This window comes from Strix aluco, chromosome 9 (genome assembly GCF_031877795.1).
Source record: "Strix aluco isolate bStrAlu1 chromosome 9, bStrAlu1.hap1, whole genome shotgun sequence".
Lineage (NCBI taxonomy): Eukaryota > Metazoa > Chordata > Aves > Strigiformes > Strigidae > Strix > Strix aluco.
This window is the reverse complement of record NC_133939.1, coordinates 22,999,806-23,017,534: the sequence shown is the minus strand read 5'-3', so window position 1 is coordinate 23,017,534 and position 17,729 is coordinate 22,999,806. Positions and strand designations below refer to the sequence as shown.

The 17,729-nt window shown below is 41.0% G+C and overlaps 1 long non-coding RNA gene across 1 annotated transcript in view; it reads right to left on the bottom strand.

The window, feature by feature from the left end:
- Positions 1 to 4,471: 4,471 nt before the first annotated feature.
- Positions 4,472 to 17,729, bottom strand: part of LOC141927208 (uncharacterized) — a 35,937-nt gene continuing 22,679 nt past the window's right edge. The window contains exon 3 of the long non-coding RNA XR_012624326.1: positions 4,472 to 4,801. This is a non-coding gene — a long non-coding RNA (uncharacterized LOC141927208). The remainder of the gene's footprint in view (positions 4,802 to 17,729) is intronic.

Below are 17,729 nucleotides of genomic sequence, written 5' to 3'. Positions count from 1 at the left end.
GCTGGGTTTCCAGGGCTACAGAGAGACAGAGACCATTTTTAGTAAGCTTTTCAGCATACTGCTGCTGCTGCTGGCTCTTAACCTGCATCTGCATCGACATTGTTGCTATGACCCCAGCCATTCCTGAGGGAAAAGGGTTTCAGTTACAGTGAATTAATGATACTGGAAATGGCACTGTGGCCTAGGCAGAGAAACTACACTATTTCTATTGTTACCTGCAACAGTTTTATAAGACTGTAAGTAATATAAAATTATACAGCAACTGTGCTGTGCCCTGTTGGTGGACACTTTATCCAAATTAAATCGGGGGGGGAGGAAACAGAGAGAACACTGAAGTTTAAGGAGAGAGCAGTACATACTCTCTGCAGTGCCAGTTCAGATCTGTACTATAACTATGTTTCATTAGTTACTAGGATTTGCTACTTGCATATCACATCTGTTAAATGGTCTGAAGAATCTAGAACGTTTGGATTTTTTACAGTTTGAAGGCTAAGATGTCTATAGTGGTTTGGATGTGTACATCGATGATGACTCAACATTTAGACCTATTTCAGGAAAGGAAAATGAAGAACAGAGGCTTACAGGCTTAATCAACCCGTATATACTTTAAGGAGCACATGGAATAAAATACTTGGTTTCATGTGTGTTTTCCTTCAGAAAATCGCACTAGTAGATGCACAGTTCTTTTTTGTCAAAGATTTTAAACTGTTCTTCAACCATGAGTCTCTTTCTGTAGGAAAGTAAGGCAGAGAGTGGTGTAAACAGCTTGCCAAGCAACCAGTGGCAGAGCCAACATCAAAATTCAGATTGCCTGCCCACCTGCCTTCCTTCTACCCTTATTGCCGAGGAAGTTACCCAACATGAGAGCTCTTCAGATGGAAGAACAAATGAGCAAACAAGAGAGTGACATTAAATATAAGCAAAGTGAAAATGACCAGTACAAGAGTCCAAATAAGCAATATGCAAAAAAGAAACAGCAAAAACATTATAAAATAAAACTAGAGATTACAATAAAGACATCATTTCCATTTTAACGCATGACTGCTAATGGTGTGTTAATGATTTTCCTCATATACACAGGGCTGTGGTCCAAAACTCTGAATGAAACCATTCATGCCCTTCCGTGTATCTTTTACCAGAAGATATCAGTGCTTCTTAGCCAAGGTACTCCTTATTTTTGTTCATTTTGCTTGCCTGTTTTTACCGTGTGTCATTTCAATGGTGGGGAAAGCATCAGCTTGACAGCTTCGCAGGCTAATGTTCTTTCTCTCTTTGCAGAGAGGGGAAGGATGTGCGGCAGCGGGGGAAGCTTGCTGCAGCAGCGCTCAGCTGCATGCCTCAGCTCAGCTCTGCCCCGAATGAACCCGCTGGCACAGCTCCGTCCCCCTTTGCTTGCGAGAGAGTCAGTTAGGGACAGCGGCAATACTGGTTTCTGTGATGCTTTTTCTGCTAGAAACTGGACTTGGGCACAGTTCATTCACATCATCCATCAGAGTGTGTTAACATGGTAACAGTTTCTAGTCACTAATGACCTGGGCTGGATTTGACTGGGCAACAGGCCATAAACAAGAAAGTCTCCATAAACCATTACCAGCTCCTGTGAACCATTGAAACCTCTGTAACGCTAGCAAAAAGAGAGGCACTTTTTAAAATAAAGCTTCTCACAACTGACAGAGAAGCAGTCGCCCCCGCACACACCTTATTCACTCACTGTACTGAACTGGCATTCCTTCAAGAGCTGGGAAGGGCCCAGAGCTGCTGATTCAAAGACATTTGAAATACAAACTCAAAAATTGAAGGTTTTTGTTCCTTTCTGGCTTCCTGCTTCTTTCCTTGACCTGCTCTGCCTGCCCATGCTGAATGTCAATCAACAGAGCACCTTTGCAAAGAAGTCCTGAATATTTTGGCAAACACATTAACAAGCATGTGAAAAAACCCAAGGTTTCCACTACTCCAAAGAATAAAAGGCTGGTTTAGAGTGGTGGAGCTGAGCAACAGACAAGGACAAACGGTCAGGAATCGATAAAGTTACACAATCTTGTCTAACCTGTAGCAGACACAGAGGTGTCTTTTTCAGAAGAGATTATCCTCATAGTGCATCCACAGTTTATTTTCAGAGACATTTGCTTACATCAAATACCCCTGGAAAAATTCCCGTAAGGAAATTGCCAGAATCAGTTGCTATCTGCACTCGCAGAGAATTGCATCTTATGTCAAAGTGGTTGTGATCAACCCAAAGCATTTCTCAAAAGAGGCAGTTGCATTTTTACTCAAGTCTCTGCCAGGTTATAATTGACAACTATGCTATATTCAGTGCCATCTTGGAATGAGTAACAGCTCAGAAGTTTATTATGAATTTCTTATGAACCCGTAGCTAGGACCAGCCTAAGTGAGCAAACAGAAAAAACTGATCTGAATTCAACAAATTCAAGTCTCACTCTTTGATGGTCTGATGAAACTGGATCATCTTGATCTTTTGTAACTACTGAATAGCTGGGAATCTGTTTCTTTTGCAGCCTGTCAGTTTGACAGCTACACTTAAAAAAGGAGCTGTTTTCCTGATGACCATATGAAGCTCTAAGTGACTAGGCATTTCATCTTTCCATTTTAGCAAGCAAATGTTGTATTTACCCTGTTTAATAACATTTTCAAGGTCAATATAACAGGATATTCCTTACAATTGTTTAAATTGTTAACATTTTGAATCTTAAAAATAAATACAGTGGTTATAAGATGGCTGGCCAAATTCTGCAGCTACATTGATTAAAATCCTAAACAATTCCATTCACTTCATCATGAATTTCAATTCATTGCAGTTTCAAGCACCTGTAACAGGGAAGAGAATTTACCTTTTTTTTTGTATTGCTAAAACAGAAAGAGAAAACAAGAGTGCTCAGTAGTGTTAATATGAACCCTAACATTGTCTCCATTGGGATGAAGCATACTGTAATGAAAAGATATTTAATCTTTTAAGGCTAAATCATGTTCAACTATCCCTGTTAGGCAGGGTAGGCCTCTCAGAACAAGTATGAGAAGAGGTTTGGCTGTTCTTTGGATTTCTTCAAGTTTCCTGCTAGATCCCACCAGGATCTAGCAACAGGAAACTGAGGAGTTCAGCAGCAGACCTGGCACAATAACCTCATTGATCTCTCAATTATTTCTGCTAAAAGAAAGAAAACCAAAGATAGCAAAAGGAATTGAAGAGTCAAGATATGCTGTCTTGTGTGTGCATTGTAGAAATTATTAGCTAAAGTAGAGGGAAAGAACATCATATGGGGTAACGTCCCTGCATGATTATCTTCAGACTACTCTGATTAGTGACAAATAGTAGAGAGCTGGAGATCTATACAAATGTTGTTAGACCAAGGGTTGTAATGTGATTTAGTGACATGGCTACAGTGATAGCTGGTTCCCTTGACACAGCAAAACATATGGTGTTTTAGCACTGTTGGTCCAGTACTGTGCTAAAAAGCAAGCATCCAACATAAATGTGTGTCTGTACAAGTAGGCAAGCAGGGGTTGATCCCTATTTGCACCACTGCATATTAAACCGATGACTTAAATTGGCATAAGGAGAGTCAAGTCCTAAGACAAAACTTACTTCAAAACACTGCAACAGTGCAATGCAGTTTGATCTTTCCAGCACACAAAATAAAGATTAATTCCTTTTCCCACTGTTCCCCTTCCTGTTTTTCTTTCATCCCCTTTCACCTTGCTTCGTCTTCGACTCTCGCAGGCCAGGCTATTACTGGCTTCTCTAGGTGGCACCTGCTGGGGGATGCTTTCTGCAGCGGCAGCGCACAGCAGCTTCTGCTGCACTGTTTTGTTTCGGGGGATCACCAGTCACAGTCATACTGGCTGGGCTCCAGCTGGCCATGCTAGTTCTCAAATTGCTTTTTCTGGCTATTGGGCAGTCCTCATCCCATAATAGGGTAATTTTTAACTCTCCTCTCAAGGGAAGTAGCGAGAAATAAACTTTCTTTGGGATAATGAGGGATAGTGCTGCTTGCAACCCCATAGAAGTTTTGTGGTTGTTTTTGTGATCTTAATTATACCCTGGTTAATTTAACCCAGTGGTCTCTGTGATATGGCAGCATCTCATCTACTTCAGGGCATCATAGCAGGAGAGCCAGAAAAAAGTCTGTAGGAAATTGCCCCAGTCCTTTTCTACTCTTCAGCCAATTAAGAATGACTGGAGGATAAGAGTCTGGGTATGTTCAGTGCAGCAACCTAAACGCATTCATAAGCAAATGGGTTTTTGTTACTAAATGATACAGTTTTATGAATAACTGAATCTTAATATAATTATTTCCAACCAATTTCCATCCATCAACAAAAATCAACACAAAAAGACATCCTTAGTGAGTATATAGGACAGAATGAAGTTAACTGTTTGAAATCTTGGTTGCCAAATTCATATTGGTGATGCTTCTTTATAGACTAATAGCAGCTGATCTCTTTTTTAGCATTTTACAGTATGTCAGTCGTCATCAATCTACAAAGCATATGAATACAATTTTCTGTTTTACAACCTTGATTTAATTTCATTTGTAAATGTTAGGAAACAAACGTAGCAATGTCACGCAACTGATGAGCAAGGCCCTGCAACACACTGCACAAAAACACATTCCCTCTAACTTCTATCCATCTTCTGGAGGACATAATGCAGTTACTGTTCGCCTTCTTTCATGGTCATATTGTTCATACCAGTGGGAGGATGCTTCCTCATGACATATGACTGGCAAAACATCAGTGTGCATTGAAAACAGATACTCTGCAACAGTCTTCAGACACTCTGCATCTAAGCAGAGATGAATGGAATGAAAATATTCTCAGCCTAAGATAGAAAAGGGCAGAGATGCTTCATAGGCTTCAGCATTTCCTTGAAGGCCTTCATGACATAAATAGTAAATTATGTACCTGATATGCTTGAACTCATTGACAAAGCAAGGAACCAAGTCCTCTGCACTAGTTTCAAGTGATCATTTAACAAAACACTATTTCTGTGATCATTTTGTTTTTCTACAATATTTGTAAATTCGCATAGGAAAGAGAGAGCTTATACACAGAAGACGGTACTGTGCTTTCTGTTTATTCTGGACACAAAATAATACCCAGAGCTTCCTCTAAAAGCCTGCTGAGAACGTAGACTAAAAGAAAGCCTCCAAGAGGAAGTACTGAGAAGTAAATAGGCACTGCAGGCAACGCTGCCGAGACTCACTACAGAAAGTTAGTCAGTGTGTCAGAGTTTTGGTTAGTACCCTGAATGTAAGCCTGGGAGACAGAAATTGCCATATAATTCTTTCTGCAACATATAATTACATTCTTAACCTCTTTGTCTTTTTTTCCTTTTTGATAAAGAGGAAATAATTCATTTCCAGGAATATAAGTGGCTTTAATTCACTTGGATCAAGCCTCTTTTTTTTTTTTTCCCCCCCTTTTTTTTTTTTCCCTCTGATTCAGTGCCTGACTCAGAACCATCATTCTTACTGCTTCTGTCAGACTATTCCACATTTCCCAGTGGTTTTCACTACTGCAGTTTGGAAGCACTCTTTGTTCTTATAGTCCCAGTGCCTACTAAGGCTTTTCTTTTCATGTTCTTTGACATTTATTCCCTAGGAGCTGGATCCTTGTGTCCTTACATGTGAGCCAAATCTCCCAATGAATTTGCAAACATGCAGGATCAGCAACTTAAACAGTTTATTTGTTCTTCAGGCTTCTCTATGTTCACAGGAAAAAGGACGCCTATAGGCAAACACTGCATCACTAGGTTTCATCTTCACAAAAAGGAAGCTTAGAGAGGAAGGAAGGCACAAGAGTGCGAAGTTAACGATTAAAAAACAAAACCCAACCTTCTCAAGTTTTTTCCTGAGAGGCTGGTCATTACGGATGCAGTTACAGGACACTGAACTTACATGTTTCTTGAAATACATCAAAAGACACCTTCACTGAGTTGGCACAGTGTCAGCAGTAATAGCTGATTCCAGCATGTTGTCAGAATAATATATATCTTTGGATATATTTCTGAGATATCGTTCAACTTGGATATCTATACTACATTTACATTTAGGAACCTGATTTCTAAGTGGCCTGACACCTCAGGCTGGAAAACACTGCCTGCTCCTATTTACTTCAGCTTTGGTATCTGCGTCACAAAATGCTGGCCTGGCGGGTTAGAAAATGTAATGTATTCAATTTATGTCCTACATAAAAGTTGAGATCAGCATCAACGACTAGTTCCAATCTGCAGCTTTAATTCAAACAAACAGCGCTGCTGACAACACTGTTTCTGTGGATAAGGACTCTGTCCCACAAGCTTAAATATTAGACAATCTTCAAATTTTACTTTAATGCAGATATCCCTCTTCTGATGTCAGAAATTTTATGGCAAGTAGTCTTGGTGATAAGGCAAGATTTGACACGATCTAACTATCTAATCATGTTAAAATCCAGGGTGAGACAGTGCCATTAGTATCTTTTTACGCAGTAGAATGAAAACCTTTTCTTGTTCTCCATCTGCTGTGCACATATAGGACAGAGCTATAGACTCATATATTTTCCAAGCAGAGAGATTATTCTAATCTTTTAGTCTGACATTTTATAGCAACAGTCAACCGTATTCCCTTAGTAGTTCCTACATCAGATCCTTTAACTTGTCTATGTTATTTGGATTACATGTGTGTAGTCTTATACAAACCTTCAATTTACTGTGCATGTGAAATATCCCATGTTTCTTGTCTAGAAATGCTGATGTTTAATGACCCACACTAATAGACACATATGCCTCATTTCCAGTCTGAATCTATCTGGATTCAGCTTCCTGCTATTGGATCTAAATACATTGCAGGCATATATTTTGTTGAACTGTCCATCATTTCAGCATGATGTAGCTTGGGATATGTAAAACTGATAAATATGTACTTCCATGGTGTTTTACAAATACTTTTACCCTAATTTTATTATTTAGGTCCACCATCCTTAGATTTTCTACAAAAATCAGGTAGATCCATTCACAGCCATTTACACAGTTCAGTTTTCTACATTGCTTCTATTTAAACTGAGATAATTTCCATACACAGCAGGTCCATTTGCACACAAAAAGCATACCACAAGGGTTTGAACGCTCAGCTGAAGTCAGACCTAAGGCTCAGGTTACCTCTTGCTGAGAGTATTTTGTATGCATCTTTATTTAACCTTGAAAACAGAACATGCAAGATAGTGCCATCACCTACAGATGATGCCGTAAGTGTATGCCACATCAGCACTACTTCGCCAGCATTCCAGCAGGAAATTATATTTTGTAGAGGATATTTTACTCTGTTGGCATTATAATCAGTGTCAAGGCCATCAGTGAAAGCGTCAAGCAGACAGAAAGTCTGCCAGACCTCAGTTGTTTGTGCTACTGCATGTGCCCTTATCCCTGATGGTATCCCCAAACCAATAGAGAATAATCTTTTTATGAATAAATTACTTTAAATTCAGATAAATGCGTGCTAGAGCAGTAAGATGCTCTGGAATATTGAAACAGCTTGTGAATGGAAAAATCATTCTCTAGTACAAAATAAGGGCGTTGCTGCATTGTCTGGCAACATTCAGCCTTCTGGGGGATACAGCAAGAAAAATTTAATGCAGCAGGAAATCTTTCTAAGCAAGAAGTTGGCCACCTGCTAAAAATTCTATGCATTTTATGCTGTAAAAGCTTCCCTGTATTTCTATTTCTTATTATCATTCTCTTTCATATGCTACTCCTTCAGGTAGTTTTAGGGAGTCACTTAAAAATAGTCCTCTTCCTAAAAAAAATAAATCTCACAAACCCATGCAAAAAGGAAAAATTCTTCAATAAGGTTTTTTAATTATATTACATTTTGCCCCTCTGGCCGTCACCACTGAATATAGAAATTCTTCAATTCTTCCATCTTTTTTTTTGTGTGTGTGCCTGTTTTGCAGACTAAAGAAAATGACTGTAAATGAGTTTGCATCCAAAACACCACACTACCAAATAAAAGGACAGGATATTATACCATTAAAAATAAGATTCAGTACAATGGTAAAAATTTTGTGACTGACAGAGGAGCACCTTTTGAGTCATAAATTCTTATTTTTAAAGGACAAAAGGGACTATCACAATCACTGTCTGAATTCCTACATAAAAGAGACAATGTAATTTCACACAATAATTCCTACGTCAGTGCCCTGACTTCTGATCTGCAAGAAAAACTTCTACTTTACATGTTACACGCCGCAAGCAAAAGACCCAGGGATTCTTCAGCTTTATCCATGACAATTATCAAACAGATTTTCAAAAAGCATTATCAGCAACAAGGCAGAATCAAATTCTGGCTCTAAACAATCTCGAACACAGATGAATCAGCACAAGGAAATAATGATAGGATGGGAATATCTTTTAGAGACATAATCTTTTACAGGATGAACACAGGGTAAAAATCAAACTATTTTATACTTCACAAAGTTCCTGTAATTTGATCTTGCACAATGGATAAATACTGTAATGGATCTGTTGCTTCATTAGCAGGCGCTCTGATAACCAGCAGTACAACATCCATCAAGCTCTTCATTCCCTCTAGGGAAGGCTGCTGCAAGTGGTTGACAGAGACGTGAGTCAGGCTCTGTAGGATTAGCAGACTTGGGGTTTTAGCTTGTGCCCTGGCTACAAAGAGGAGACCAGGCAGTTTGGGGCCAGGGTGCAAAAGCTGGAGGGAGAACAGGTGGTTCTCCTTCATAAGGGGGCCAGTGCTAGTTACAAGCAATTTCTGATGGTTTTGAATCACCGTGAAGCTGTGGTAGCTGACTCTGAATGGGTGAGGAAAAGATTGTACTTCAGCCAAGGGAGTTTCAAGCCCATGGGTTAGCATTTGTAACTTGGAATGAGAATTTGCAGTGGTGTTTGTCTGGAAGAGACACAGCTTCATATTTCTACCCCTGCCTGCCCTTAGACGGTAAGTTAAGAACTGTAGAAAAGACTGTTATGAGTAGCTCAGGTTAGAAAACCTTCTAACAGCACGGATAAGCCTAGTTAAACATTTCTGTCCATGGCCTAATTAGGATAAAAAACCCAGGATGAGATTTTCAAAGGTTGTGAGACACCCAGTCCTATGTTAATCTTAACTTTCATGTTATATTGATTCTGTATTTATACGTGTTTTCTCTATTAGATCAGCTTTAATTTGGAGCAGCTTAAACACCACACTTAGTGGAACACCTTGCTAGTATCACAGAAACATTAAACAAAAGTCTACATTACAAAACTGGAATTAAGTTAAAGCCTGAAAATGTGACCTGTGTCTTAGCTTGTAGATCTAAGGCCTAAAGGTCTTAAGTGGTGTCAAAAGAACTTGCTCCGAATAGCCCCAAAACACATGCTGAGCAAGATTCTTTCCTGAACTTGGAGACTGGAGGCACCATTTACGCCTGCATATAGTTTTTACTGTACATTATTTCTTAACCTTTCAGCACTTCATTTTACAATATGAATATTGCTTTGTGGTTTATTTTTTAATAGAACAGTGATTATACTGGCAGTAACACTGACATCATTCTCGTGCTGTGAATCCCATAGTTACATTAAGAACTGCAAAACACAGATTACTCAGATCAGACAACCTAACCAGTGGGAAATAAACACCAAAAGCTTACTTACCATGACAGTTTTGGAATTGCACCAGGGATGAACTTGTCTCTGTGGGCTCTCCCAGCTCACGAGTCCTAAAGCATCATCTGCAACATCTGCCAGGATTGCAGTCCGATATTGTTGCCTTTGTATTTAAATAAAAAGCCCCTCAGCTGAGCTCTATCTCTTTACCTTCCCATTCACTAGTGGTTTAAACAGACATTTGATTTTTCTATTCTGTGTTTGCCTGTAACTATTTTTAGCAGCTAATAACTGACACCCTGGGGAGCATGATGTCATCACACTTCGCACTTACGGAGCTCTCGAAAGTCAAAACCAGACAGCAGCAGCTGTCATCATGGTGAGCTGGCTCATTAGGCAAGGGTAAGGCAGTGACACCACCAGAGCCGAGTTCAAAAGACCAAACAAGAGGAACTTCAGTAAGATCTCAAATAAAAAATAGTTCTTTCTTTTATAAGTAATCTGGAGCCAGGATTTGAAAAATGGTATGCATTTTTTAAGGCTGCTGAATACTTTTCACAGTCCTAATAAAAATACAGTCTTACTGGCAATCCTCTTGTCAGTGTTGCATGCAAGAGTTTTGTGGACTTTTGGAATTAACACCAGTCAACTATCCACATCAGAAAAGAAAACTACTGAACAGGCAGCAGTTGGCAGCTTTGTTAGCAATCTCAGCAGAGAGGCTAAGGACTAAGTGATCATGGACACTGTACCTATCCATTTATCAATTCTTGCTCCCAGTATATTTCATGATTCATCGCCCCAGAAACCTCCATTTGGTTGGGTATATGAGGCATTTCTAATTTCCCTTCAAAAGATGGAGTTTCATTCCCCTGCTCATCCTGTATCTCTTCTTTGCACCTCTCACAGTTTAGTTTCATTTGTCTGAAAATAGCTAAACACAACTATAGAAATACTCAAAAGAAGTTAACACTCCTTGTAAGATGGTACCAATATCTCCTTCTCTCTGTTAAAAAACTCTCACCTTCCAGGATTGCATTATCTTTTCTACCATAATTACATTCCATTGTCCAATCGTATTTATCCTTCCACCAATAAGTACACTCAGATTTGTTTCCACCTCCGTTACTTGCAGTTCATAAACCCCCAGGTTACAGATGAAGTTAATATTGAACCCAAAGTGTATGGCTTTGTACATATGCTACTTACTTATATGACATTACCAGCAAGCTAGTAAAAAAGTTTTGAACAACCTAGTCTTCCTCAGCCTTGGCAGTACCTCCCAACTTTGTCTTATCTAGGAATTTCACCTCAACGCACCAGTAAATATGTTAAACCCAACCGGTCCCAAGACTAACCCCAGAGAAACACCACTAATAATGTTTCTCCAGTCTTGTCACTTTGCCTTGAATATTACTTTTAGTCAGCACTTCAGCCAGCTCACAATTCTCGTTTTCACCACCATAATTTCCAAATTCAAGAACAATTTCCTGTGGGATATCAGTTACTAGAATCTAAGTGGATGAAGCTCACTTTTACCACTCCTAAAAAAATCAGTTACCATATTGAAAAATATTAAGTACTACCTTTGATAAAACAATGTTGTAATTCATTCCAAAATAGGTCCACACTTGCTATTTTCCTATCGCAGGAAAAAAACAACAAACAAAAAAAACCCCAACAAAGAACCCCAACAAAACAAAACAAAAAAACAGACTCACTACAAACCCCACATTACTGCAGTTCCTTCAGCAATCTGGAAACTATCTGCATCACCTAAATCTGTCTTACCAGTAAGCTTTGCTTCCATGCCAGCAGCTGTAATTTCTAGTGCATCATCATAATTTGCATGATAGAATTATCACCACTCTCATCAGCTATACTGATAACTGAGGCTAAACATTCATTTCATATGTGGGTCACAGCTACCAAACTGTTAATCTGTATCCTAGCCTTTGTATGAGGCCTCCCACCTCCTTATTTGACACTGAATATATATTTTATATACAGCACAATACACCTTGTTTTGTATGTGCCCACAAGTTGTAACAGTTGCTTATGCAAATGACAAGTATCAATGCAGCGATCTAACCAGAAATACCAATTACTGAAGAAATTGTGTGTGATATTTTCATTTAGGAATACCCCCTTATTCAGTTTTCCTTTTTCTCTCTAAATGCACTCGACACCTTGAGAACCTGGAATCTCATGCACACAGCTGAAAAGGATGTGAAACATTTTTTTCTCCATGAACAATTAAACACTTAGAATTTACCTTGGATTTTGTTAATTCTCAACTATCAGACAGTAATCTCCTGAGGCAAGAATCTAAACAAGGATGTTCTAAATCTCCTTAGCATGTTGGGTGCACAGTCTCTCAAAGCCCAAGATGAAAAGGTCCCTTTCAAGTATCAAAGATGATGTCCCCTAGAGAATCATGCTGTGCTTCTTTTGCCCATTCCTTTGAAAGGCTTTATCAGGAAACCTCCTGTTATCAGTCACATGAAAAACACCAACTAGTCCCCAAAGCTGAGCTGACGTCAAAGAGGGACACTTAAAGGGTCTGTCTAAACGCAGCTGAAAGGCTTGTTATAAGCCACAGTGTAGGAGCACCCACATCAGACAAGTACAGAGGAATTGCTGGCACCAGAAATAACAGGATGACACAGTAGTAGGCCTAAGGATGTGGAAGCATGCTGCTCACCAAGAGTTTTGCCTAGAGAACATATTTTAACTATGATTGCTTATTCTCTCCTCACAGTCAAAAAGTACATTAAAAAAAAAAAAAAAAAAAAGACTTAAAAGAATAGTAAAGCTTACCAATGGTGCAGTGAGTAGATTTGTGTGTGTGTGTATTTTCTTTGGCATTAGAAGAGTTTAGCACCAACACAGATATAGGTTGCGGGCATTTTAAAGGCTTGGATTAATTCATTGTTTGTGAATACACATCAGGGAAACGGAAATTCTCTCTCCACAAAACATGCATCCATGAACAGTGTTAGTGTATTTTTCCATTGAATTCATGACATTTCTCAACCACAGGGTTGAGGATATTTTGTGTCTCTATGTATAACTTTCCAAAGTCATTTATTACAGTAGTTATATTTAGAAGTTAAAGTCTACTTGCTAGAATTGTAAAATGCATTTCCCTTTAGCTGTCTTTTCTACCTCTTTGCTCATTTTTTTACAAATGTTTGAATGGTTTACTGAACCAGTCTTGCTTTATACACTTAAACCATTTCTTCATTTGTCCTTGTGCTCTTCCCTTGAGATTTTCTTTTAGTCCCTTTTTTTTTTTAACACAAATTTACCCTTATTTACATATACAAGAAAATAATACTCAGATTCCTAAATAAAAAATTGGCTTCATTGTTTTGTCATCTCCAAGACTGAATTATCATACTGTATATATGTTTCCTTACTCTATTCCTAATTTTTCAGTTTTGGGGGAATATACCCACTATGATTTTGCTATTCCATGCTAAGTATGAGGGATTTCACTTTCTAATTTTTTGGCTGAGGACAACTCTGTTCAGTGTTTCTAATATTTATTTTAACTGAAATTGTTTCTCTCTCCTCTGTATTAGGGAGTACTGTAGGACCACAGATGGTCTGGTTAATCAACTGACCTTACAACCAAAACTGACAATGAAAAAGGACCTGTTCACACAAGACCTAAACATCAAATCAAACAAAATTACAGAAAATAATTAACATATTCCTATTTCATCCTTCAGCTAATGTGAAATTGTTCCTTAACATATATTATATAATATATATGCCCAGTAAGTGGCATTTCACTAAGCCATTTTAGAGAGTCAGTCTAACAACAAGGTTTCAGAATGGTTTTGTGGCATGCAGCACACAAAATTCCTTTTCAGATTCCTGCCATAACTCCTAAATCTCATACTGCTCATATAGTGGTAAAAACTCTAACCAATAAGTCTGTCCTTAATTCTGTCATAGCACCAACCTGAAATTTGTAACATCGTTTTTGAGGCAAACTGCCATTTTTTTCTTCTGCAGCAGTATCATAGAATCATAGAATACCAGGTTGAAAGGAACCTCAAGGAGCACCTGGTCTAACCTTTCTTGGCAAAAGCATGGTCTAGACAAAATGGCCCAGTCCCCTGTCCAGCTGAATCTTAAGTGTCCAATGTTGGGGAATCAACCACTTCCCTGGGGAGATTGTTCCAGTGGCTGATTGTTCTCATTGTGAAAAATCCTTCCCTTGTGTCCAACAGGAACCTCCCCAGGAGTAACTTGTATCCATTAACCTTCATCTTTTCCATGGGACTCCTTGTGAAAAGGGAGCCTCCATCTTCTTTGTAGCCACCCTTTAAACACTAGAACATTAGTGATGAGGTCTCCCCTAAGCCTTCTTTTCTCAAGGCTGGACAAACCCAATTCTCTCAGCCTTTCCTCACCTGTCAGGTTTCCCAGTCCTTTGATCATCTTTGTGGCCCTTCTCTGGAGACTCTCCAGCCTGTCCACATCTCTTTTGATTAGCAGGGACCAAACCTGAACACAGTATTCTGGGTGTGGCCTGACAAGTGCTGATCAGAGGGGGATAATCACTTCTTTATCTCTGCTGGGGATGCCCTTGCTGATGCAGCCCAGCACCCCGTTGGCTTGCTTTGCCGCTGCAGCACACTGGTCGCTCCTATTGAGCTTGTTGCCCACCAGGACCCCCAGGACCCTTTCCACAGAGCTGCTCCCCATCTAGGTAGATTCCAGCCTGTTCTGCATTCCTGGATGATGTTTTTCCAGGTGCAAGACCTCATACTTGTCCTTGTTGAACTTCATAAGATTCTTGTTAGTCCGCTCTTCCAGCCTATCCAGGTCTTCCTGCAGAGTGGCTCTCCCTTCTGAAGTGTCCACTTCCCCACTCAGTTTGGTATCATCAGCAAACTTCACCAGGGTACACCTGATCCCATCATCCAAATCACTCAGGAAGATATTAAACAGCGCTGGGCCCAATATCGACACCTGGGGGACCCCCACTTGTCACAGGTTGCCAGTTGGAAAAGAGCTATTTCCCAGCACCCCCTGGGTATGGCCTGTCAGCCAGTTCCCCACCCACCACACAGACCACTTGTCTAGACTGTAACGCCTCACTTTCCCCAGGAGAAGGCTGTGGGAAACTGTATTGAAAGCCTTGGAGAAATCTAGGTAGACAATGTCCACCACTCGCCCCACACCAACTGAGCAGGTTACTTTGTCGTAGAAGGTGAGCAGTTTCCTCAAGCACCACTTGCCCTTGGTGAATCCGTGCTGGCTTTTCCCAATCATGTGCTGCATTTGACTTGTGATAGCCCCCAGGAGGATTCGTTCCATAACTTTCCCAGGGACTGAAGTAAGACTGATGGCTCTATCATTTCCTGGATCCTCCTTTAAGCCCTTCTTGTAGATGGGGCTGACGTTAGCCTTCCTCCAGTCTTCTGGGATGTCCCACAAACTCCCCAATGTCTCAAAGATTATGAAGAACAGCCTCACAACAATGTCAGCCAGCTCTCAACACCTTCGGGTGGATAACATCAGGGCTCACTGATTTGTAGGGGTCAAGCTCCTGTAATAAGTCACACACTAACTCTTCCTTCACTGACAGTGGATCTGTGTTTGCATCGACCTGGATTTTTGTTCCCAAGGTCTGGGGCCCAACAGTGCTGGTAAAGGCAGAGGTGAAGAAAGTGATGAGAACGTCTGCCTTTTCAGTGGCGCTGGTGACTAATTCACCTCTCCTGTTTAACAGTGGGCTAGTATTTTCCTTCTGTTTCTGCTTGTTGTTTACATACCCTTTCTTGTAGTTTTTGACATCTCTGGCCAATTTCAGTTTGAGCTGAGCTTTTGCTTCTCTCTAACTGCATCTCTGCACACCCTGGCAATGCCCTTGTAGTTCTCAACATGTATTTGTTTTTCCACCTCTGGTGCACCTCTCTTCTGCTTTAAAGCAGACTCAGAAGCCTGCAGTTAAGTCAAGGGGGTGTCTTGCTCCGCCTACTTCCCTTACCTTTAAAGGGGATGAACTGGTTTTGTGCTCCCAGGAGAGCATTCTTGAAAAACTCCCAGCACTCACTAGCTCCTTTATCCTCCATGAAAGCTTCCCAAGGAATCCCTCCCAGCTGAAGTTTGCTCTTCTAAAATCTAAAACCTTTGTCTTGGTACTGACCTTCAGCATGCTCAGCAGGATCCCAAACTCCACAATATTGTGAGCACCACAGCCAAGGCTATCACTAACCAAGATACTACAAAGCAGGTTTTCTTGGTTTGTGAGTAGCAAGTCCAGCAGTGCCTCATTCCTGGTTGGCACATCTAACATTTTTATGAGGAAGCAGTCCTCTACGTATTCCAGAAACTTGACAGATGATGCATGAGTAAATGTCTGTGTAGTTGAAGTCACCCATAAGAACCAGGTTCTGTTGAACCGAAGCTTAAGTGACCCAAATATTACTTCATCGGCTTTATTGTCTTGGTTTGGAGGTTGGTAGCAGATGCCTACTGTAAGAACCACCATGGAGATGACCCCTCTGATCTTGACCCAGAGACATTCAATAGAGCTTCCACAATCGCTGTAATTGACTTCTATACATTCAAGGTTCTCCTTAACATAGAGTGCGACGACTCCTCCTCTTCTTCCCTGCCTGTCTTTACAAAACAGCCTATAGCCATCCATCACAATTTTCCATGTCAGTTGTCCCACCACGTCTCAGTTATTCCTAAGATATCATAACTTTCTGATTGGGCATGGAGCTCCAGTTCCTCCTGTTTGTTCCCCAGGCTGTGTGCATTGGTATACAGACACTTGAGGTGGTTGGTCTTCTGGTTCTCATCTTGGGAGGCAGCTAAGGAACATTTGTCACTGCTCTGGTTGACCTGACTTATTTCCCAGTTGGTTGCAGTGGCATGAGCATTGCCACTTTGGACACCGCTCCCTGAGTCCTTCAGTTTAAAGCCCGCCTCACCAAGTTGGCCAGCCTGCTGCCAAAGATTCCCTTGCCTCTTCTAGACAGGTGGATCCCATCCCTCCCTAACAGGCTATAATCATCGAAGAATGTCCCATTGTCATAAAACCCAAAACCCTCACAGCAGTACCAGCCATGAAGCCAGAAGTTGATTTGCATTATACATCTATTTCTGGCTGCACCCTTTCCTCTAACTGGTAAAATGAAAGAAAAAATAACTTGGGCACCAATACTTTTCACTTGCACCTCCAGGGCTTTGTAGCCTGATTCTGCCCAGGTTCTGGCTCGCCGTGTCATTCATGCCCACATGAAAGAGTAGCAATGGATAGTAGTCTGTGCTCTTGACAAGTTGTGGCACTCTCTCAGCAACAGCTCGGACGTTAGCTCCCGGAAGGCAGCATATCTCTCGTGACTCCCTCTCGGGCTGGCAGATGGGCACCTCAGTGCCCCTTAACAGAGAGTCATCCACTACAAGCACTCATTTAGTTTTGCAGTATCCACTATGTGCTGCTGGTACAGTTTCTCCTTACAGACCTTGTTTGTAGGTGTCTACAGCTGTTGAAGCTTCATATCTGTTTTTTGTTGCAATGCTGGAGGGTGGCGATTAAAGCAGAGTCCTGCTTTTGTGGGTCACCAGGGTCTAAAGTGGCTCATTCTCTGTGGTGTCTGCCACAGGAGCATGGTTCTGAAACCACTTATCTCCATCTCAGCCCCTCTGAGACTGCACAGTCTTTTAACTGTTTCCCGCAACTTGGCCACCTGATGCAACAGATCACCAACCTGTGCACATCTTTTGCAGGTACTTACCTTTTCTCCAGGAGAAGGGTCTGGGCACTTGTTGCAACCCACTGTCTGTACTGAAGTCTCCTTCCTTACCAGTTCCATCTGGGTGGAAGCACCAGACATTTCAGGGGCTTCCTCTGTAGAAACGCTGGTTTTAATTCTGAGGTGAGTGTCCACCATTATGGCAGAGACTAGAGCACTTCCCTGGGCTGTGGGCCTACAAGCAGGTTGCACAGCCCTCCTCACACAAACTGCTGTGCAGACCAGTGCACCCTCTAGATCCCTGTTTGCACGCCCTGTTCGCAGCACTCCCTAGGGCCCTTCAAATCTCCCACGGTTGCTCCTGGCAAGGCCCAAGCCACATCAGCCTCTCG